The following is a 20230-nucleotide window of genomic DNA, read 5'->3' on the forward strand; positions in this document are numbered from 1 at the left end:
TTCTAATGCAGGGAACAATCCATTTAAAAATAAATCCTCAGGCTTCTTTATCCATCGTCAAGACCTGAAAAATGGCACGAGCTGGTCATCTTTTCCTTTTGCGTGGGCCCTGTATCGAGGGCAAGAGTTCATAGAAGCATAGAATATCAGGGTTGGAAGGGACCTCAGGAGGTCATCTAGTCCAACCCCCTGCTCAAAACAGGACCAATCCCCATCTAAATCAACCAATCCCAACTAAATCAGTTGAGTGGGGATGCCATGAAGGGTTCAGAGGTGAAGTCACCAGTGGAAACTTTGCTCTTGGCCCTGATGGGAGATGAATTAGGTACATTTCAGGATGTTGTTCTGGCTGGAGCTGCCTGCGAAAGACATATTCGAGAGTGGATCTCGTTGCTGCTGCATGGAATTGCTTCAGCAGGAGAATGGTCCCAGGTCTTCACAGGTAGACGCATGCAAACACCAGCCTGTCACCACAACAGGTGCCTAGGCCAGAAAGAACGTGCAAGCCCATCATAGTGTTGGCCAAGACCTCTTGATTACTAGTGTGTAATTCAGATGCTGTTGTCTGTCCTTTATGCAAACGGCATCAGGGCATCCAGAGTTGTCTGGTTTTATTTGGGAGCTAGGCAGAGGGAGCTAATGCTAGGACGTGCTGGCAAAGATATAAAGATGATCAAAGAAAGATGCTGGGGCATGATTTCCCTGGAGAGAACATGTAATTACCTTTAGTGTTGAACAGGATTTCACGTTCCACTCTGCTCTGCAGCGTCTTGGGCTGAATAAAGTGGGGGAGTGATAAGAGATTGCCTGTCTGGGAGGAGGCTGGCACATGCACAGGGAGCAGATGAACAAGCCGCAGCAAGGCGCTCGATGTTTGGCAGCCACCCCCCGCCGCCTCCGTAGAATCCCGCTTGCCGTTCCCAGACTATGTGGATCAGCCCAGGGACTCCAGCTCTGGAAGTGCTGCCTGCAGTGACAAGAGAGTGGCTAATTTCACCCTCTGACTGCTGTGAGGAAGATTTGGGTTTGCCCCTTGAAGTCCCCCAATGATTTTTGTCCCTCTGGTGTTTCATTCTGAGATGTGGTTCATAGCCACTGTAGCTAAGCTGGGCCTCCCAAAACGCATCTGCTTCAGGGCAGCTTTTAGAAATAAATCCCCTTTAAAATGAATATTAAATAGAAAAGTTCTGCCTATTTAAGAAAAGGCTTGTTATTGGGAATTCCTGGGCATCTGCAGTGTATTGGTCCGCCTTTTGCCTCTTGTATACAGACCTGGCTTCTCCTGGTGTGATCCTTTCCGCGGTGTCTTCCTTCCACAAGGGCCTTAACTGTACTCAGAACAGAGTCAAGAAACTGTAACCAGCCCAAATCGCCTCTGGCATTCCCAGCCATCAGCTACTTGGCATACCATGGCTTGTGATACTGACCTCCTTTTGTAAAGCGCTTGGAGCTGTAAAGCTATATAAGAGCTGGGTATAATTATTCCACAACCACTGTGCTTTGAAAACACCAACGCCTCTCTTTTGAGCTCAAGGAGAACCCCTATTCACTGCAGCAGGAGGGCTTATGGCCTCTCTAGACGAGATGCCCTTAGAGCAGGGGTAGGCAAGCTATGGCACGTGTGCCGAAGGCGGCAAGCAAGCTGATTTTTCAATGGTACTCACACTGCCTGGGTCCTGGCCATCGGTCTGGGGGGCTCTGCATTTTAATTTAATTTTAAATGAAGCTTCTTAAACATTTTAAAAACCTTATTTACTTTACATACAACACTAGTTTAGTTATATATTATAGACTTATAGAAAGAGACCTTCTAAAAACGTTAAAATATATTACTGGCACGCGAAACCTTAAATTAGAGTGAATAAATGAAGACTTGGCACACCACTTCTGAAAGGTTGCCGACCCCTGCCTTAGAACATGCAGAGAGAGACACACAAGTCTAACAGTCCATCCGGAGCAGGGTACCGGCCACGTGTACTGAATGGGTCCTGGGGGCTGAATTCCCCTCTCTGCCCTGTGGGGGCATTCCCCTCTGGGTTTGGATGGCGGGCATGGTGGTGGGCCCCGCTCAGGGAAGCCTGCCCTGCCACTGCCTGTGCTGTACCTGATTTAAAGATAGAGGCGGGAGGATGTTCCAGTGGTTAGGATGTTAGCCAGAGACCTGGCTTCAAGCCCCTACTGTGCCCCACACTGTGTGACTTCGGTGGGTAAGTCTCTTAGGCCCAGATCCAATTAGGCTCCTGACTGAAAACAATGGAAGTTAGGAGCCAAAATACCTTTGTGGATCTGGGCCTTAGCCTCTCTGTGCTTTAGTGCCCTATCTGTACCATGGGGACACTCAGGAGTGCCGCGCAGATAAAGACATTTAGGTGCTCAGATACTACAGTAATGGAGGCATCTAAATAGCTTTGATAGCTACCTAGCTTTATAGGCCCTCAGTCTCCAGGACTGTCTAGCCATCCTCATTTCAGGGCAGGACTCTGTCTACATAGGGGGCGAGCCAATGCTCACTGAAGGCAAGGAAAAGCCTCCCATTGACTTCAGTGGGTGTCTGTGTTGCAAGCTCAGGAGTAGGTGCACCTGCTGACTCTCTTTAAAAGCTTTTGCCCATGTGTTGTCTACATCATCTCATTTATTCCCTGGAAGATTAAGAACACGAGCCAAAGTCTTCTGGTAAACTTTGCCATGAAAGTGCCAACGCCAGCGTCACTTTTCCAAGCACCTCTGTTTAAATATAGTTCTACTAGCCTGTGGCTTGGGGCGCTTTATTGCATTGGGCACAGGGCCTCCGCTCCAATAAAGAACGTTTTGAAAGCTGGCGCGGATAGAAAATCATGCTGTAAAAGGCTAGGTTGGAATCAGCCCAGTGAGCGCCAAGGAGCTCTGCACAGCTTGGCAATAAAATTCCAATCTCTTTCCTACCTTGAGCTGCTCTGGGCAGTTACCCACAGAACTATGTATTTTAACGCTGTTCCTTTATTATGATGTTTTAATTAAACCTAGCACGAGGGAAGCCATTGGCTGCGGCAGGTTTGTTTACGCTGGTTTGGGGCCGCACAGCTGTTCTTGAATAAAGAGACTCTGTGTCAGCGTCAGTGCTGATTTTTGCTGAGTGGCCCTGCTGTAAAAACACCACAGACCCACACTTGATACAAAAGCACCACAGATGGGAGAGGATTTGTCTGCCCTGCATTTCTCCTGACCACACAAAATAGCCATGCTCATGTGATGTCAAGGGGCTGTCCACCTTTTCCAAACCTGGAGTCCTCTCCCATCCAGCAGCCCAGAGCCCACCTGCTCCTGTTTAGAAAGGACAGGGTGGTCATGACCCACCCCCGGCTCACAACTACCAGCTTGAAAACCCCATGGAGGACGAGAATCGACCACCAAGGGGCTGTGGAGTAGTGGATGTACGTCAGCTGGCAAGGCAGAGACTGTGAAGCAGGGCATGCTGAATCCCTTGAGTCTTTCACACAGAAGATGCGGAGGAGAGAAGGATGCTCTGATTAGTGAGTAAAGAAACATCTCCATCACAGAGGAGCACTGGGGCCTGGTGATTGGACTCGGCTCACTGACAGGAAACTGGATTTTGCTCAAATGCCTTCTGGAGACAAGGGGCAGCCGCTCTTTGTGGTGGCTGGTCTCTTGCAAAGGGAAATGCCCAGCAGTGCCGCAATGGGAGGTGCCTTTTTCTGACCTGGCCGATGAGGTGATGGCCTCAGTTAGGAGGCAGTGGGCGTGAATGGTTCTCAAGCAGGGACTTATCTTTGCACCCAGGGAGGATCTCCTCTGTTGGAGGATGGGTTTCTTAACCCTGGAAAGTGACAGGCCATTGACTCTGGGACATCTTTACACAAGGGGCTTTCCTGGATAAGCCCGCACTCTGCCTGAAAACAACAGGGAAGGACGCAGGCTTCAACCTCCACTGGAAATTCAGGGACTGGAGCCACAAGTCTTCTCCATCAGCCACATTACACGCTATCTATGCACTGATCTGCATTTTCCAGGCCTCCATCATCGGGGTAAGTAGGGGGCCGTACCCCGCCACACCCATGCTCTAAATTCCTGGGAGTCCTCCCCAGTGCAGGAGGAAAAGGTAGCTGTCAGCCCACATAGGGATTCACCTCCCCATTGGCTGGGAGCAGTAGCCATGATGCAATTGACTAGCTGGTGATTTACACCCTCCAAAAGCGAGCCTAAAAACCCATGTGGAATATCTGCCTCAAACCCCTTTTATTTCCCCAGCAGAGGGGCTGCCCCCTGGATTGTTTTTTTTAAATAGGTGTCATTTTTCACTGAATTCCTCTCCCATGCAACACAAGAGGTTGGCATGTTAATTACTTCAAGTGAGAACAGGCATTGAGTAAATAGACAGCTCTTGTGTCAGCACTTTCCTTTGATCAGTGGCTGACTTCAGATGTGTCTTGGTTGTGCTGCCTCCAACACAGAGCGGAAAGAGCTCTGACTGCAGGCCGAGTCAGCAGTTCTGGGGGCCGTGATCAGCTACTGCAGAGACTTGAACTAAGAATAGTGTAGAATGCAAGGATCACAAGTGAGAAATCAGGTGAAACACCATGGGTCTTCTCCTGAATTTAAACATCCCCTGCTGTTTTTACACACACACACACACACACACACACACACTTTGCTGGGTCTCATCCTGTCTTAGTTGGATCCGAGTGTCCTAAGCTGTGGTCCCTAGTCCACTTTCTGGTGGGTTGCAGAGAGCTGGCAGCCAGCCACAGGGGTGCTGGCCCCGCTCCTTGCTTCTACCTGCTTGGATTGCATCACTGATAGTATTGTCCTGATGTTACTTTGCCGGGTCAGCAGTTACTGTCGCTGCTATGAGGCGGAGCATCCTACTGCCCCCACTGGGAGAGGCAGCGTTCAGAGGCTCATCGCTGTATGGGGACATGGGCCACGTTACGGGAAAATACAAGAGCTGCTGAAGTCGGCTCTGATCCTGGAAGCTCTTAGGCATCTGAGTAACTTTATGCCCATGTAGGCTCCTGTGTGAAACACCCATTGTGTTCAAAGGGGGGGAAGTTGCTCCTGTGCATAAGTGTTTGCGGACTCAGAGCCTTGGCATGGAAACTCCTTAGGACAGTGGTTGTGGTCCTGATTCTGCCTCTGTTTTACTGGTGTAAATCAGAAAGGCTGAAACCAATGGAGTTAGAACTGAGCCCTTTGTGTTTTGCATCATGTCACCTGCATTGCTGCCTGGAATGCACCCTCTTCTGTTCTAGTTTCCTCCCCCCCCGCCCCAACCTTTTGGGCCAGTTTCTGAACTTGGTTACACCAGTGTAAATCAGGAGTGACTCCTCTTCATTTACACTGGGGTAGCCGACAGCAGGATCAGGCGGACCCGACATTTGTCATTTTCCCATCCGCAACCTCACATCTCTGATCAGCAATCATTAATACGTCCAGGAGGCCACAGAGGTATGTGACACTGTACAGCTGTTAACCTAGATCAGTCCAAGAGCAGAAATCAAAGCCTGAAGGAGGTCGGAATTTGTTCAGCACAAGGATGGGGCAACTTGTGGCCATTCAGGGAATGGAAATGTGGGTTAGGAGACAGCTGGAGGCTGAGAATGGTAGCTGGGAATCGGTCCCAGAGCCGCTATGGTGGCCCTGCAGCTCCTGTTGAATTGAAATCTGTGGGAGGGGCAAGCGCACAGCTGAGTAGCTCCTGGGATCCAGCCCAGAGTCGGGAATGGGCCTAGGAGTCAAAGGGGCGTGCTCAGGAGAGTAGGAGTGTCAGGAGAGAGAGGGAGGCATAGGGGTGACAGAGGTGGAGGCAGGAGCAATGCAGAGGCTCTGGATTGGAGGCGGAGAAGCTGGAACTGCAGAAGCAGGGAAATGAATGCAGTGATCTGAGACCACACCGAGGTGCAGACAGAAGAGGCATCTGCATTGCATGCTAAGGCTCCATCTTTCCTTGTCTTGGGCAGGTAATTGTCTCGCTGTTAAGTATCTTCCAAGTGCCAGTATAGAGGGGCATGGAGCATGTATCTGATTGGTCAGAGCAGGGACCTGGTAACCAGGACTCCCGGGTTCTATTTCTTCTTCTGGTGGGAATGTGGTCCAGGGATTAGAGCAGGAGATAGGATGCCAGGACCCCCGGCTTCAATTCCTGGTTCTGCCACTGATCCACTGCGTGACCTTCGACAAGTCACTTTCCTTTCTCCCTCTGTCAAAGGGGGAAAATACCTGTCTGATAAGGCTTATATAGACACTGGCTGAAAAGTGGTTTGAGATCCTCCAATGCAAGCTGCTGGCCAGGCACAAAGTAGTAGTTTTAACAATACAATCAGCACAGCCCAAAAGCAAATTCACAAGGCAGGAGTCCTGCTGCGGGATCCAATAAAGATAGATAAGAAGAGTACACAGCAGGGTCAGTTCAGAAGCAAGGGCTACCCTTCGGACTAAGCAGTCCAGGAGCCTTTGTAACACTTATCGGGGTTAGTGCTGATTGTTGAGCCTGCAAATTTCTTAAGACGAGATCTGTTTATCCTCTTTGTTCTACCTAATCTACGGGGTATTTACAGGGCTCCCAGCGCCACAGTCCAGCAGCACTAAACCTTCCAGTGCCCAGAATGCTGCCACCGCTCAGTAAATAATTCGTCGCCATTAATAATTTCATGGCCTAAGATCAGCTGCAGCCTGTATCATTTGGTTATATTTTTACCCTCATTCTCATACCAGCGCTGGTTGCGGGTGTGACCAATTGGCCCAGTAACCCCACTGGTCAGTCGCCAGTCTGTTATAAGTGGACCCAGTGGCTGGGTCCTACAGGCTGCCAAGTCAGGTGGGTCTGGGTAGAGGCTCCTCCCTGATTCTAGCTCTGGGTCTCCAGGGCATGCTCCCAGGCGCCCTAACCTCCGAAACCAGCACCTCAGCCCACGCAGTCCTTCCTGCAGCCTCCCCTGGCTCCACCAAAGCTTGGGCCACCCAGGCTTCTAGCTGACCCCTTCGGAGACAACATGGCAGGAAAGCCAGGCACGTGGGCTCAGCGCTGGAATTTCTTAACCACGGTGACTTTACTAGTCAAATGCCTGCCCGTTACAGATCTCGGAACAAACAATAGAAATCCAGAGCTGCCCCGTGCCCGCATCTGAGCTTGCCTCGTCTGGAGGGTGTAGTTTGTCAGTGTTTCAGGCTGGGCCGAGTCTCTCCTGCCCCCTCTGCCCTGCACATCCTCCTTACGTGTCCGAGGGCTGGCTCCCCTCCACCACGTAGCAGTCCCTGACTCTGAGGAGCTCTAGCCCTTACCGCTCTTGTGAGTCGTGTTTCTTCTCTCCCCTCCCACCCCCCGGTGTAGAGATGGTAGGTCCAGGTGGCTGGGCCAGCAGCTGAGAGAGAATCAAAGTGGATGGTCCCAGATCACTCTGTGATGGCGTAGGGACCATCCGTTGCTGAACTGCCTGCAATACTCTTGGGCAGGTCCAGGCTTGTGCATCGCAGCGCCCTGCATTTCCCCATCTAATATAAGAACAAGACAGCGTTCGGAGCTTGACGCAGCCCCGTCCCATGCTGTCACCGTGGGCTCAGGCCCTGATCCTGCATTGCTAACTCTCCCACAAACCCCTCTGCCTGCTCAGTCAGCGCTCCCTGCAGGAGCAGGGGCATAGACTTCCCTCAGAGGACCCACGGTGCACAACGCTCTCTTTAGTCACCCACACTAGCCTTTTTAAAGAGCCGCTCTGCCCATGTACGGCTGGTTCAAGCAAGAAATTTACAGGCTAGATCCCTCACCTGAGCCACCGCTGCAGACTCAGGTTTGGCAGACAGCCGGGGGGCAGCACTGCCATCTGCTTAAAAGCACAGCACAGCACGTTCTCAACCTTTTCCAGCCTGAGCTCTTCACTGTCCCAGCCCCACTTCCTGCTACCAACAGGGGAAGGACAAGGTGGTCGCTACCCCTGCCACATTCGTGACCCCCAGGGTGAAATCCTATGGACTAGCAGATTCGCTCTGCTTCCTTATAACTAATTTCCATTCCCTGTCAGGTCTCAATCCAGCCCAGCATTTCCCTCACTGGCAGGATATCATCAGGCCCTGGGAATGATTTCTGGGGCACGCAAAACTGTCATCACTTCTTTGGGGATGGGGGCTGTTGTTTATTAGATGCATGTACAGCACCTAACACAATGTGGCCCCGACCCTGACTGCACTTGGGCTTCTGGGCACTGCCATAATAAAAATGTTGAATACTGTTGCCCCTTTTTTGACCCAAGCAGCTAGTCAAAGTTCAGGGCCCTGGGGAGGTTCCAGTTGGAAGTCGCAACTGATGGAGTCTGGCACTTTCTTTGAGGCAACCTGGTTTATTTACAAGGAATGTATGAAATCCCATGTCTCTGAACGCAGAAGGCCCCATGAACAAAAAGAGCAGTTTCTCATTTACAACCCCCTTTAGCCAACACCAGACCCAAAAGCTCTGTCTAGCGTTTGCCTGGGTCACAGCGTGCCCATCGTCTCCTGCTTGGCTTTCTTGCCTCTCCCTCTTTCTCTGTTCTTGTCTGGTCTCCATTTGTGTGTGTTCTCTCTTTCCACACATGCTCCCTACTCAAAAAAATATTCAGCAGAAAGCTCCCGGGCAGGATCACACAGACCTTTTGTCTCTTAGATGGTGGCTTATGTGTTCAATTATGTTAATTGAAGGGGGAGTTCACACCTATCAATCTCGATGGGGTTTTAACTAGCTCATAATAATTATATTGAGATGTCCCATAGTGAGGAGAGGACAATTTGCTGCAATATAAGGATGTTTGGATGGACTGCTGTTATAATGTATAGTACCTAGCTTTTAAATAGTGCTCATTCATTGGTAGATCTGAAAGCATAATACTTTTATCTTCACAACATCCCTGTAAGGCAGAGCTGGACTATTATCCCCATTTGTACAGATGGAAAACTGAGGCACAGGGATGTTAAGTGAGTTACCCAAGCAGTTTGTGGCAGAGATCAGAATTGCACCTGTATCACAGGCCCCCTAGGCTACTGCAGTAACCCCCAGCCCATCCTTCCATCTGCTAATAGCAAGCCAAGATGTCTTATGTGACGTGAGGTTCGGCTCCCGGCGCCTGAGAGTGTGACGAGCCACGTGATGTTTGGATGCCATACTCTGCTGTATTGTGCTCTGAGGACACAAGCTGGTCACATTTTTTTCAAATGAAAAACATTTTTGGCAAAAAAATGCTGTTGGTGCCCAATTGAGACATTTCACTCAAACCATTGTGGTTCTCAAATGTCTCCATTTTTGAAGGAAAACGTTTGATCATTTTCACTTTTAATTGATCAGTTGGAGGGTGGTTGTTTACCATTTTGGGGAGTTGATTTTTCCCCTTTGTTGCTAATTAATTATTATAAATTAATAAATTATAAATGGACCAGGACCCCAGTCGGCTAGCGCTGTACAATCACAGAATGATGAGATAGTCCCTGTCCCTGTCGCTATCTAAGACAAAAGACAATAGATGAATACAGACAGTGGCTTAGTTCTCTGCCACTGACCTGTTGCATGCCCTTGGACAAATCACTTTCCCTGTCTGTGACTTTGTTTCCTTTCCCACCCATTGTCTATCTTATCTCTTCAGACTGCAACCTCTCAGGTACCGGGACTGCCTCTTTCTTTGTGTATGTACTGTGCCTGGAATAATGGAGACCCCTATGCATTACTGTAGGAGAAATAAGTCATTTGTGTCCCAATCCTGCAAGCACTATGGGACTTCAGTGGGGCTTCTCATGGATACAGTGTTCCGGGCTGTGGTTCGTCTTGCAGAATTGGGCCATGATGGGTCTCTCCTGCACACCAAAAAACCTGAATTAGAAAAAAGTTATTTTGAAAAATTCTAAATTTTAAAAGCAAACAAAAATGTAAAGAAAAAAATCCATAGAAAAAGTAGAAATATGAGCAGTTTAGTACATTTGGAAAGCTAATGGAAATAAATTATATATACTTAATTATTATTCATCCAGCTCTAGTGCTGGCATTTTGATGCACCGTAGGCATGCTGGGCCAGTGCAAACATTGTAGCACAAACATTTATCCTATTGCATAAAAGGTGACATCCTAGTTAGTTCCTGCTCTTTTGATGTCCCTGTATTTTTCTGACGAGAGCCTCATACTAATTACCCTCTGCTCCTACCCTACAGGAGCAGTCCCTCCAAATAGGGTGACCAGACAGCAAGTGTGAAAAATCGGGACGGGGGTGGGGGGTAATAGGAGCCTATGTAAGAAAAAGACCCAAAAATCGGGACTGTCCCTATAAAATCGGGACATCTGGTCACCCTACCTCCAAAGCATGTATATATGATTTTCATCTTAAACTCCTACAAATTTCCTGCTGTCCCCTATACATGACAACCCCTGTTCTGCAACCTTGCCCCAGATATATGCCCCATCGATGCTCTTCCTACCCCTTTAAGAAGCATCCCATAGAGGCATACTTCTCTTGGACGCATCCACCACCGATGATTCACACTCCACCATGGCATCCCTTCCTGGTTCCCTACCGGGTAACACCCTGTGGATCCCCCCCCCCATATCTTCTGTAGGGTATCGCGCCTCTAGGCACATCTTCTGTCATCAGCTGTGGCCAGCGCCTCCATTTTTCTGTGGGGTGGGCAGTTTGACTTTGGGCTGAGAAAGAGCCCAACTGGTCGATAGAAGAACTCAGACCAGGGATAGGAGGACACAGCAACCTTTGCAGACCGCTGTACCCCTTGCAGGAGTCTGATTTGGCTTGCGGACTCCCAAGTTCCACCTCACTTAAAATCTACTTGCTTACAAAATCAGACCTAAAAATACAAGTGTCACAGCCACTAGTCCTGAAAAATGGCTGACTTTCTCGTGTTTCCCATATCATTTATAAAATAAATCGATTAGAATATAAATATTGTACTTACATATCAGTGTATGGGATATAGAGCAGTATAAACAAGTCATTGTCCGTATGACATTTTAGTTTGTGCTGACTTTGCTAGTGTTTTCATGTAGCCTGTTGTAGGCAACTATCTAGATGAGCTGAGGTCCCCCCTGGAAGACCTCTGTGCACCCCAGGGGTACACATACCCTGGCTGAGATTGGGACCTGCTGCTCTAGCAGACTCATTGCCTACACACCCCAGCAGGCCTTCCTTACCCAGCATGCTTTGCTAACAGCCTACAAGTCCCATGATCCTCCTGGCATCTTTTCCCCGCCCCCTCCCTCCTGCCGACTTTTCCGGCTTCGCTTTGTCCTGAGCGCCCGCCAGGGGGCGCCGGGCCCTGTTAAGGGCCGTGCCCTCTCCTGCAAGGGGAGGGAGGGAACGGGCTTGGGCCGTTGCTGTGGCGATATGCTAATATAGCCCAGGCGCTGTTGATTGGCCGGTTGAGGCTGGGCACGCGGTGGCGTCAGGGCGGATGCGTGTGACGTATTGGCGGGGGGGGTGTGGTTAGGGGGAAAAGTTCTGGGCTGAGCTGGAGCTTGAGGGGGGGTCGGAGTCTCCGCGTCCGGCAGCAGGTGAGGGGGGGAAGGGCCCCCGGGACCCCCCTGTCCTGAGCCCCGCTGCGGGGAGGGGGATCCCTCTGGCCGACACCCCCAGCCCCTTCTCCGCATCCCCCAGCCCTCTCTGCCGGGGGGGATCCCTCTGCCCCCAGCCCCTTCCCGGGGAACCCCTCTGCCCAAACCCCCAGCCCCTTCTCCGCATCCCCCAGCCCCTTCTCTGCATCCCCCAGCCCTCTCTCCCGGGGGGGATCCCTCTGCCCCCAGCCCCTTCTCCGCATCCCCCAGCCCTCTCTCCCGGGGGGGATCCCTCTGCCCCCAGCCCCTTCCCGGGGAACCCCTCTGCCCAAACCCCCAGCCCCTTCTCCGCATCCCCCAGCCCCTTCTCTGCATCCCCCAGCCCTCTCTCCCGGGGGGGATCCCTCTGCCCCCAGCCCCTTCTCCGCATCCCCCAGCCCTCTCTCCCGGGGGGGATCCCTCTGCCCCCAGCCCCTTCTCCGCATCCCCCAGCCCTCTCTCCCGGGGGGGAACCCCTCTGCCCCCAGCTCCTTCTCCGCATCCCCCAGCCCTCTCTCCCGGGGGGGGACCCCTCTGCCCCCAGCCCCTTCCCGGGGAACCCCTCTGCCCAAACCCCCAGCCCCCTTTCCGCATCCCCCAGCCCTCTCTCCCGGGGGGGATCCCCTCTGCCCCCAGCCCCTTCTCCGCATCCCCCAGCCCTCTCTCCCGGGGGGGATCCCCTCTGCCCCCAGCCCCTTCTCCGCATCCCCCAGCCCTCTCTCCCGGGGGGGGATCCCTCTGCCCCCAGCCCCTTCTCCGCATCCCCCAGCCCTCTCTCCCGGGGGGGATCCCTCTGCCCCCAGCTCCTTCTCCGCATCCCCCAGCCCTCTCTCCCGGGGGGGATCCCTCTGCCCCCAGCCCCTTCTCCGCATCCCCCAGCCCTCTCTCCCGGGGGGGAACCCCTCTGCCCCCAGCCCCTTCTCCGCATCCCCCAGCCCCTTCTCCGCATCCCCCAGCCCTCTCTGCCGGGGGGGAACCCCTCTGCCCCCAGCCCCTTCTCCGCATCCCCCAGCCCCTTCTCCGCATCCCCCAGCCCTCTCTCCCGGGGGGGAACCCCTCTGCCCCCAGCCCCTTCCCGGGGAACCCCTCTGCCCAAACCCCCAGCCCCCTTTCTGCATCCCCCAGCCCTCTCTCCCGGGGGGGAACCCCTCTGCCCCCAGCCCCTTCCCGGGGAACCCCTCTGCCCAAACCCCCAGCCCCCTTTCCGCATCCCCCAGCCCTCTCTGCCGGGGGGGAACCCCTCTGCCCAAACCCCCAGCCCCTTCTCCGCATCCCCCAGCCCTCTCTCCCGGGGGGGATCCCTCTGCCCCCAGCTCCTTCCCGGGGAACCCCTCTGCCCAAACCCCCAGCCCCCTTTCCGCATCCCCCAGCCCTCTCTGCCGGGGGGGAACCCCTCTGCCCAAACCCCCAGCCCCTTCTCCGCATCCCCCAGCCCTCTCTCCCGGGGGGGATCCCTCTGCCCCCAGCTCCTTCCCGGGGAACCCCTCTGCCCAAACCCCCAGCCCCTTCTCCGCATCCCCCAGCCCTCTCTCCCGGGGGGGATCCCTCTGCCCCCAGCTCCTTCCCGGGGAACCCCTCTGCCCAAACCCCCAGCCCCTTCTCCGCATCCCCCAGCCCTCTCTCCCGGGGGGGATCCCTCTGCCCAAACCCCTAGCCCCTTCTCCGCATCCCCCAGCCCTCTCTCCCGGGGGGGGACCCCTCTGCCCCCAGCCCCTTCTCCGCATCCCCCAGCCCTCTCTCCCGGGGGGGATCCCTCTGCCCCCAGCTCCTTCCCGGGGAACCCCTCTGCCCAAACCCCCAGCCCCTTCTCTGCATCCCCCAGCCCTCTCTCCCGGGGGGGGATCCCTCTGCCCAAACCCCCAGCCCCCTTTCCGCATCCCCCAGCCCTCTCTGCCGGGGGGGGATCCCTCTGCCCCCAGCTCCTTCCCGGGGAACCCCTCTGCCCAAACCCCCAGCCCCCTTTCCGCATCCCCCAGCCCTCTCTGCCGGGGGGGAACCCCTCTGCCCAAACCCCCAGCCCCTTCTCCGCATCCCCCAGCCCTCTCTCCCGGGGGGGATCCCTCTGCCCCCAGCTCCTTCCCGGGGAATCCCTCTGCCCGACACCCCCAGCCCCTTCTCCGCATCCCCCAGCCCTCTCTCCCGGGGGGGATCCCTCTGCCCAAACCCCCAGCCCCTTCTCCGCATCCCCCAGCCGTCTCTCCCGGGGGGGGACCCCTCTGCCCCCAGCCCCTTCTCCGCATCCCCCAGCCCTCTCTTCCGGGGGGGATCCCTCTGCCCCCAGCTCCTTCCCGGGGAACCCCTCTGCCCAAACCCCCAGCCCCTTCTCCGCATCCCCCAGCCCTCTCTCCCGGGGGGGGATCCCTCTGCCCAAACCCCCAGCCCCTTCTCCGCATCCCCCAGCCCTCTCTCCCGGGGGGGGATCCCTCTGCCCCCAGCTCCTTCCCGGGGAACCCCTCTGCCCAAACCCCCAGCCCCCTTTCCGCATCCCCCAGCCCTCTCTGCCGGGGGGGATCCCTCTGCCCCCAGCTCCTTCCCGGGGAACCCCTCTGCCCAAACCCCCAGCCCCTTCTCCGCATCCCCCTTCCCTCTCTCCTGGGGGGGATCCCTCTGCCCAAACCCCCAGCCCCTTCTCCGCATCCCCCAGCCCTCTCTGCCGGGGGGGAACCCCTCTGCCCAAACCCCCAGCCCCTTCTCCGCATCCCCCAGCCCTCTCTGCCGGGGGGGAACCCCTCTGCCCAAACCCCCAGCCCCTTCTCCGCATCCCCCAGCCCTCTCTCCTGGGGGGGATCCCTCTGCCCAAACCCCCAGCCCCTTCTCCGCATCCCCCAGCCCTCTCTGCCGGGGGGGATCCCTCTGCCCAAACCCCCAGCCCCTTCTCCGCATCCCCCAGCCCTCTCTCCCGGGGGGGAACCCCTCTGCCCAAACCCCCAGCCCCCTTTCCGCATCCCCCAGCCCTCTCTCCCGGGGGGGGATCCCTCTGCCCCCAGCCCCTTCGCCGCATCCCCCAGCCCTCTCTCCTGGGGGGGATCCCCTCTGCCCAAACCCCCAGCCCCCTTTCCGCATCCCCCAGCCCTCTCTCCCGGGGGGGATCCCTCTGCCCAAACCCCCAGCCCCTTCTCCGCATCCCCCAGCCCTCTCTCCCGGGGGGGAATCCCTCTGCCCAAACCCCCAGCCCCCTTTCTGCATCCCCCAGCCCTCTCTCCCGGGGGGGGATCCCTCTGCCCCCAGCTCCTTCCCGGGGAACCCCTCTGCCCAAACCCCCAGCCCCTTCTCCGCATCCCCCAGCCCTCTCTCCCGGGGGGGGATCCCTCTGCCCCCAGCTCCTTCCCGGGGAACCCCTCTGCCCAAACCCCCAGCCCCCTTTCCGCATCCCCCAGCCCTCTCTCCTGTGGGGGGGGACCCCCCCAGCCCCTTCCCTGGGGGGGGACCCTTCTGCCTGACACACCCAACCCCCTCTCTGCATCCCCCAGCCCTCTCTCCCAGGGGGGGAACCCTCTGCCCCCAGCCCCTGCCTGGGGGGGCCCCTCTGCCCAAACCCCCAGCTCTCTCTGTGGGGGGACCCTTCTGGCCCCAGCTCTCTCTGTGGGGGGACCCTTCCCGGTTGGGGACCCCTCTTCCTGGCACCCCCAGCCCTCTCTCTGGGGGGACACCCCTCTGCCAGTTGCCCCTAGTTCCCTCTGAACCCATCTGCCTGCAGCTGTCCCCCCTGGAGTAATGGGGGAGGGGGAACCCATCTGCCTGCAACTGACCTCCCCCTGGGAGTATGGGGAGGGGGAACTCCTCTGCTTGCAGCCGCCCACCCCGGAGTAGGTGGTACTCCTCTGCCCACAGCTCCCAGTAGGGAACTCCTCTGCCCACAGCTCCCAGCATTCTCCTCCTGCTCTCTCTGAAGGAGGAGTGTGAGGGAAGTGGGACTGGCTCCAGGAATGGGGCATTGAAAGGCAGGTGAAGGGTCTGAAGTGAGTGTCATCAGGTACAAGGTTCTAAGGGGAGAGATGTAACCATGGTCAGAGCAGGGCATGGGAGAGATCGGATGCCTGGGTTCTATCCCAGCTCTGGGGCAAGGGTGTGATCTTGTGGCTTGAGCAGGAGACTGCAGACATAGGACTGGTAGGTGCCACTGGCTGTCTCAGTGACCTACCACAAATCTCATTTCCTCTCTGTGCCTCGGTTTTCCTGTCTATAAAATGATGGTGATGCTTCCTTATCTCTCTGTTGTAGTCTCAACACACTTTAGAACTATATATAGACATCACACCGCCCACCTATGAAATACAGCCATGTCTGGGGTGGGATCCAGCAGAAATAGAACACTGTGCATCAATGCTACACAGATGTTTAGGACAGCAAGTAAAGAAACTGGTATCTAGATGAAACTGCTTGTAGGTGAGGACAGAAAAACAGCCCTTGCTTACTTTCCAGGTAGGCTGTGAGTTTTAATTAATTGATTAATTATATGTTAAGTGCCTGGAGATTCTTGGATGGAAGGCAAAGGAATGTAAAGACACAAGACAGCCACCCAGCTTCCTAGGTTAGAGACTGGTTTCTTTCACCCCTCACCTCCTTACTCATGTATTGACCTAGTCTTGTTGCATCTTTTTTATTCCACACTGATCAGCTCCCAACTCCTCACTAAAACAGCTGACTCCTTTGTATTCCCGTGTTTGGCTCCATCGCAGAACTAGAGAGCTTTCCCCATCCAAGTGTAATAGCTGCTTTCCCTAGCAGAATTCCTCCTGCCTGTCTGCAGTGGAAAGGGATGGTCAATCTGCGTTCCTGACCTTGCTGCTCTTTTGACAGCTGGTGCTGAGTGATTGCCCCTCAGATCATACAAAACTGCCCTCCTCACTTTCAATGTGAGGATCTCAAAGCACTTTCAGACAGTAGAGAATTAAGCCTTGTAACCTTGATGTAGGTGTGTAGCTCCATCTATTTTATAGATGGAGAAACCGGGGCAGAGAGAGGTGAAACGGCCGGTGTCGCTGTTAGTAGTAGAGCGGGGGCTAGAACCTGCATCTCTTGATTCCAATCCTGTGCTTTAAGTGCACAACTGTTTTTCCTCATTCTTCTTATTAATAAAGCCTGTCTATTATTATTTTGTACGACTGTAGTTTAGTAGCTGAATTGCCTGCATTGACTCAGTCTACCGTGGCAGACTAAAACAACGTAGAGTGACCCTTTAATAGCCCATCTTGTCTGATCAGACAGGCACATGTCTTCCCCTCCAACTGCCGTGTCATGGGCAGAGCCCTTGTGAAAGGGGCTGGCTAGACGGCCATGGAGGCTGAAGAGCTCTACTGAACGGTAGAGCAGGTACAAGAGGGACAGTGGCACAGCAGACTCTCCCCCACTCCCAGGTTCCCGCCAACATACATCAGCGCTGACCTGGAGGGATCGTCTTAGCGTGGAAAGGGAATTCAAGTATCTCTTAGTCCCTTGTTGGTAGGGAGGCCAGTGGTGATGGTTCTTGGCACCAGACACCTGTCCTTTAGAGGCTGGTCTGAGACCCACCAGCTTCATTTTCCATTGGCTTTGGACAGCTGTCAGATTTTGGACACCTGGATTTTGAACAGGTGACCCTGATGTGACCCTCCATATCCTGTTTCCAATTGCTGGAACCGACTCATCCTCCTCTCGGGGCCTGTTTTCTTACTGACGCCTTCACTTTCTCACACCGGGTTGAAGGCCTCCAGATGCAAATGTACTGAAAGCTGGGTGAGTTTCTTCCTTAACAGAGCCTGTCAACTGGAAGAATAGGGGAAGCTTTGGGGGGGAGCTGGGATGTTTGTTGAGCTTTCTTTCATGCTCTGTTGAGTTGGTGCAAGGCGATACTTGCACCAAGTGGTGACTGGGCATGTCCTGACATTTGGCTGAGAGCAGAGCAAGGTGAACTAAGACTTAATATTGGTTTTCTTGTGTCTTTCTCTGTTGGCAGTTGTAGCTCGGACAGTGTCATAAGGTGTGTGCAGTCAGGGTGTGACTTGCATTCTGATTGACAGTATCAGCGCTGGGTCTCCTGTAGAGCTTTGGGTTACAGGGTCTGGGAAGGTTTTTACTGGTAGGCAAGATGAAGGAAGTATGCTTGGGTTCAAGGCACCTGGGTGTGTGATATTTATCTTACTACCCAGGAATAATAAAAATGTGCAGACTTGGACATATGGTATAATTGTTTTCCCTTTTAGGAGGAAGCAGGAGGAATATTCTGCAACCTAATGTCCTGTTTACAAAGGCAATTTATTTTACTTAATTTTAGAATAGTTGCTACAGCAGAGGATTGGGAATTGAGATTTCTGGATTCTCTTCATTGTTCTGCCACTGACCCACTCAGCGACCAAAGGGCAAATTATAAGACTACAGAAATGTAGATTTGACAGGGACCTTGAGGTCACCTTGAAAAGTGAAATGATACACAGAGAGAACGTTCATTTCACCTCTCTGTGCCTCAGTTTTCCCACCTGTAAAATGGGGATAATACTTACAGGGAGACTTTGAGTCTTAATTACTAAGTGTGAAATACATTGAGATCCTTGCCTGGAGTCAGAACTACTGAACTACCTTTTTAATGCCCTGTGCTGCTAATAGTTAACGGTGATTCTCCTTTAGGGGCCTATACTTTAGGAAGACCTGAGGATTTTCCCTGCTGTTATGCAGTTCCAAGTGGTCATAAACTGCAGCAAAGTAACAGCCATGAAGTTGTAGGTGGCTACAGATTTGTGACCGTATTAGGTATCATTCAAAGGTCTTTCAGACCTGACCAAGCAATTGCTAGCTTTCCTCTTTAAGCCAGCTCTCTCTTGATAACTGAACTGGTTTATTTGCAAGTACTTAGCTAGCTTGTGGTTCTTCTAATACTGAAAGATGTATTACTCTGAAATGGGGGCTCAGCTGAGCCCATATAATACTGGGAAGGGAACAAAGGTTCAAGACGCATCTATGTTCTCAGCATCTTTGTTTAATCTCCGTGTTGGTTATGAAACCTAGTTATTCTGGTGTGTTTAAAAATATGCCCTATTTTCTCTAAGTCCCCTAGTTCTTGTTTATTTGAATTGTTTATTAGCTGTTTTCTCCAGAACCTGGTAGCTTGTTGCTCCACTCTTCTATGCTTGGAGCGGTTTCCCTGTGTTATGATGCTGTTTTCCTGGTAATCAGAGAAGCCCCTAGGTGCCGTTTCTCTATTGAATCTGTGAGTTTTAGCAACTTGGTTGCTCCAAATAGCCACTGGTAAGTGTAAATAGTCACCTGAAGAGTAAGATTAAGTATCGTTCTAATGCATACATCTTCTCACATCCAGTACTGACAGGACACTCCCTCAGCATCTGGGCTAAGGACCCCTCCCCCAACCACCACCACCTTCATGCATAATATTTCTAAGAAGCATCAGTGTCTTTAATACCAACTCTCTATGTTGTCGTCAATGTCCAGTGTATTCAGCCTGTAGTTTCTTATGGTGTAAGTCAGTGGTGAAGGTCTAACGAGTCTTCTAACATTACACCTGTTCTCGGACCAATGACCTGTTGATATTTCAACTTAGAGAGCTATGACTGCCATTGATGGCAGCTGTAGTACAATCCTTAAAAACCATGAGAGTCTTTAATAAACATCTGCAGCTGCTGAACAATTCTGTTCTTCTCAGGCTTTTGCCTTCCACAAGACCGGGGGCATTACCCTAGAGTACAGTCTGAGCATGCATAAGGGTGCATATAAACTTCAAAGTTGTAGTTCGATCGGCTCCTGTTCTTCCTGTGGCATAGAAATAGCTGGACTTCATGCACATCAGTGGTGATTTGTGTGGTGTTCTCTTGCAGTTTTCTTCAATTTGCAGCTCTTTGTGCTGGTATGGTAACTACATGGTAGCTTTCACCAACAGGCAAACAGGGACAGCTTCCCTTTGTGTGCATGTGGTTTACAAAAACTTTAGCCCTATCACATTTTTAAAAAAAATCAGTGTGGGATAAGTGTGTGAATTATCTTTAAGATCTGTTCCATGCTTTTTGGAGGTCGTCTTAGTGTCTGCAGAATTTAAGCTTTCCCTCTTTCTTTAAGTCAGTTTCTATCTTTATGTTTATATAATTTTCTGACTGTTAACTTTATGGAGCTGCATAGACAGAGTGACATAGCCTGTCCCCACTCATCTCTTAAGTATAATGAAGACAGGCTAAAAATCGTTGTTAGCTGTTTCCAGTGACTAGAAGTTGAAACTAGACAAATTCAGACTGGAAATAAGATGTACATTTTAAACATGAGAGTAATTAACCATTGGAACAATTTACCTAGGCTTGTGTTAAGTTCTCCATCACTTGCCATTTTTAAATCAAGATTGGATGCTTTTCTAAAAGACACGCTCTAGTTAAGCAGTAATTATTTAGAGGAAGTTCTCTGGCCTATATTATGCAGAAGGGTAGACTAGCTAATCACAATAATCCTGTCTGTCCTTAGAATCTATGAATTTCACTGCATTTTAACAGAAACATCAGCTGTTCTGAGATTGTGGGTGGGGTATGGGGTTGTAAAAAGAGCTTAGATAAATTGCTATGACTATTTTTCCACCACTCTGACTACTGCATCTACAGCATATATTCTTATATAACTGTCTCCTTTACATGGGACAAAAACAACTGAGTTAACTGCAGAGATGAAATGGGGTTTGTTAGGACATCATGGGACATGTGCTCTGAGAACTGTTGT

General features: G+C 52.7%; 1 protein-coding gene across 6 annotated transcripts in view; it reads left to right on the forward strand.

Annotated features, from left to right (window-relative positions):
- Positions 1 to 11444: 11444 nt before the first annotated feature.
- The window catches only part of PPARD (peroxisome proliferator activated receptor delta), a 48126-nt gene continuing 39340 nt past the window's right edge, over positions 11445 to 20230 (forward strand). For 4 of the 6 annotated variants that reach the window (XR_008444774.1, XR_008444775.1, XR_008444776.1 and 1 more), the window contains exon 1: positions 11445 to 11506. The gene's annotated coding sequence lies outside the window, so the exon portion shown is untranslated. Of the gene's footprint in view, positions 11507 to 15607; positions 15656 to 17177; positions 17261 to 20230 lie in introns of those variants that run through there. The other 2 variants (XM_054026685.1, XM_054026684.1) reach the window with 2 other exon arrangements.

Source organism: Malaclemys terrapin, chromosome 4 (assembly GCF_027887155.1).
Source record: "Malaclemys terrapin pileata isolate rMalTer1 chromosome 4, rMalTer1.hap1, whole genome shotgun sequence".
Taxonomy (NCBI): Eukaryota; Metazoa; Chordata; order Testudines; family Emydidae; genus Malaclemys; species Malaclemys terrapin.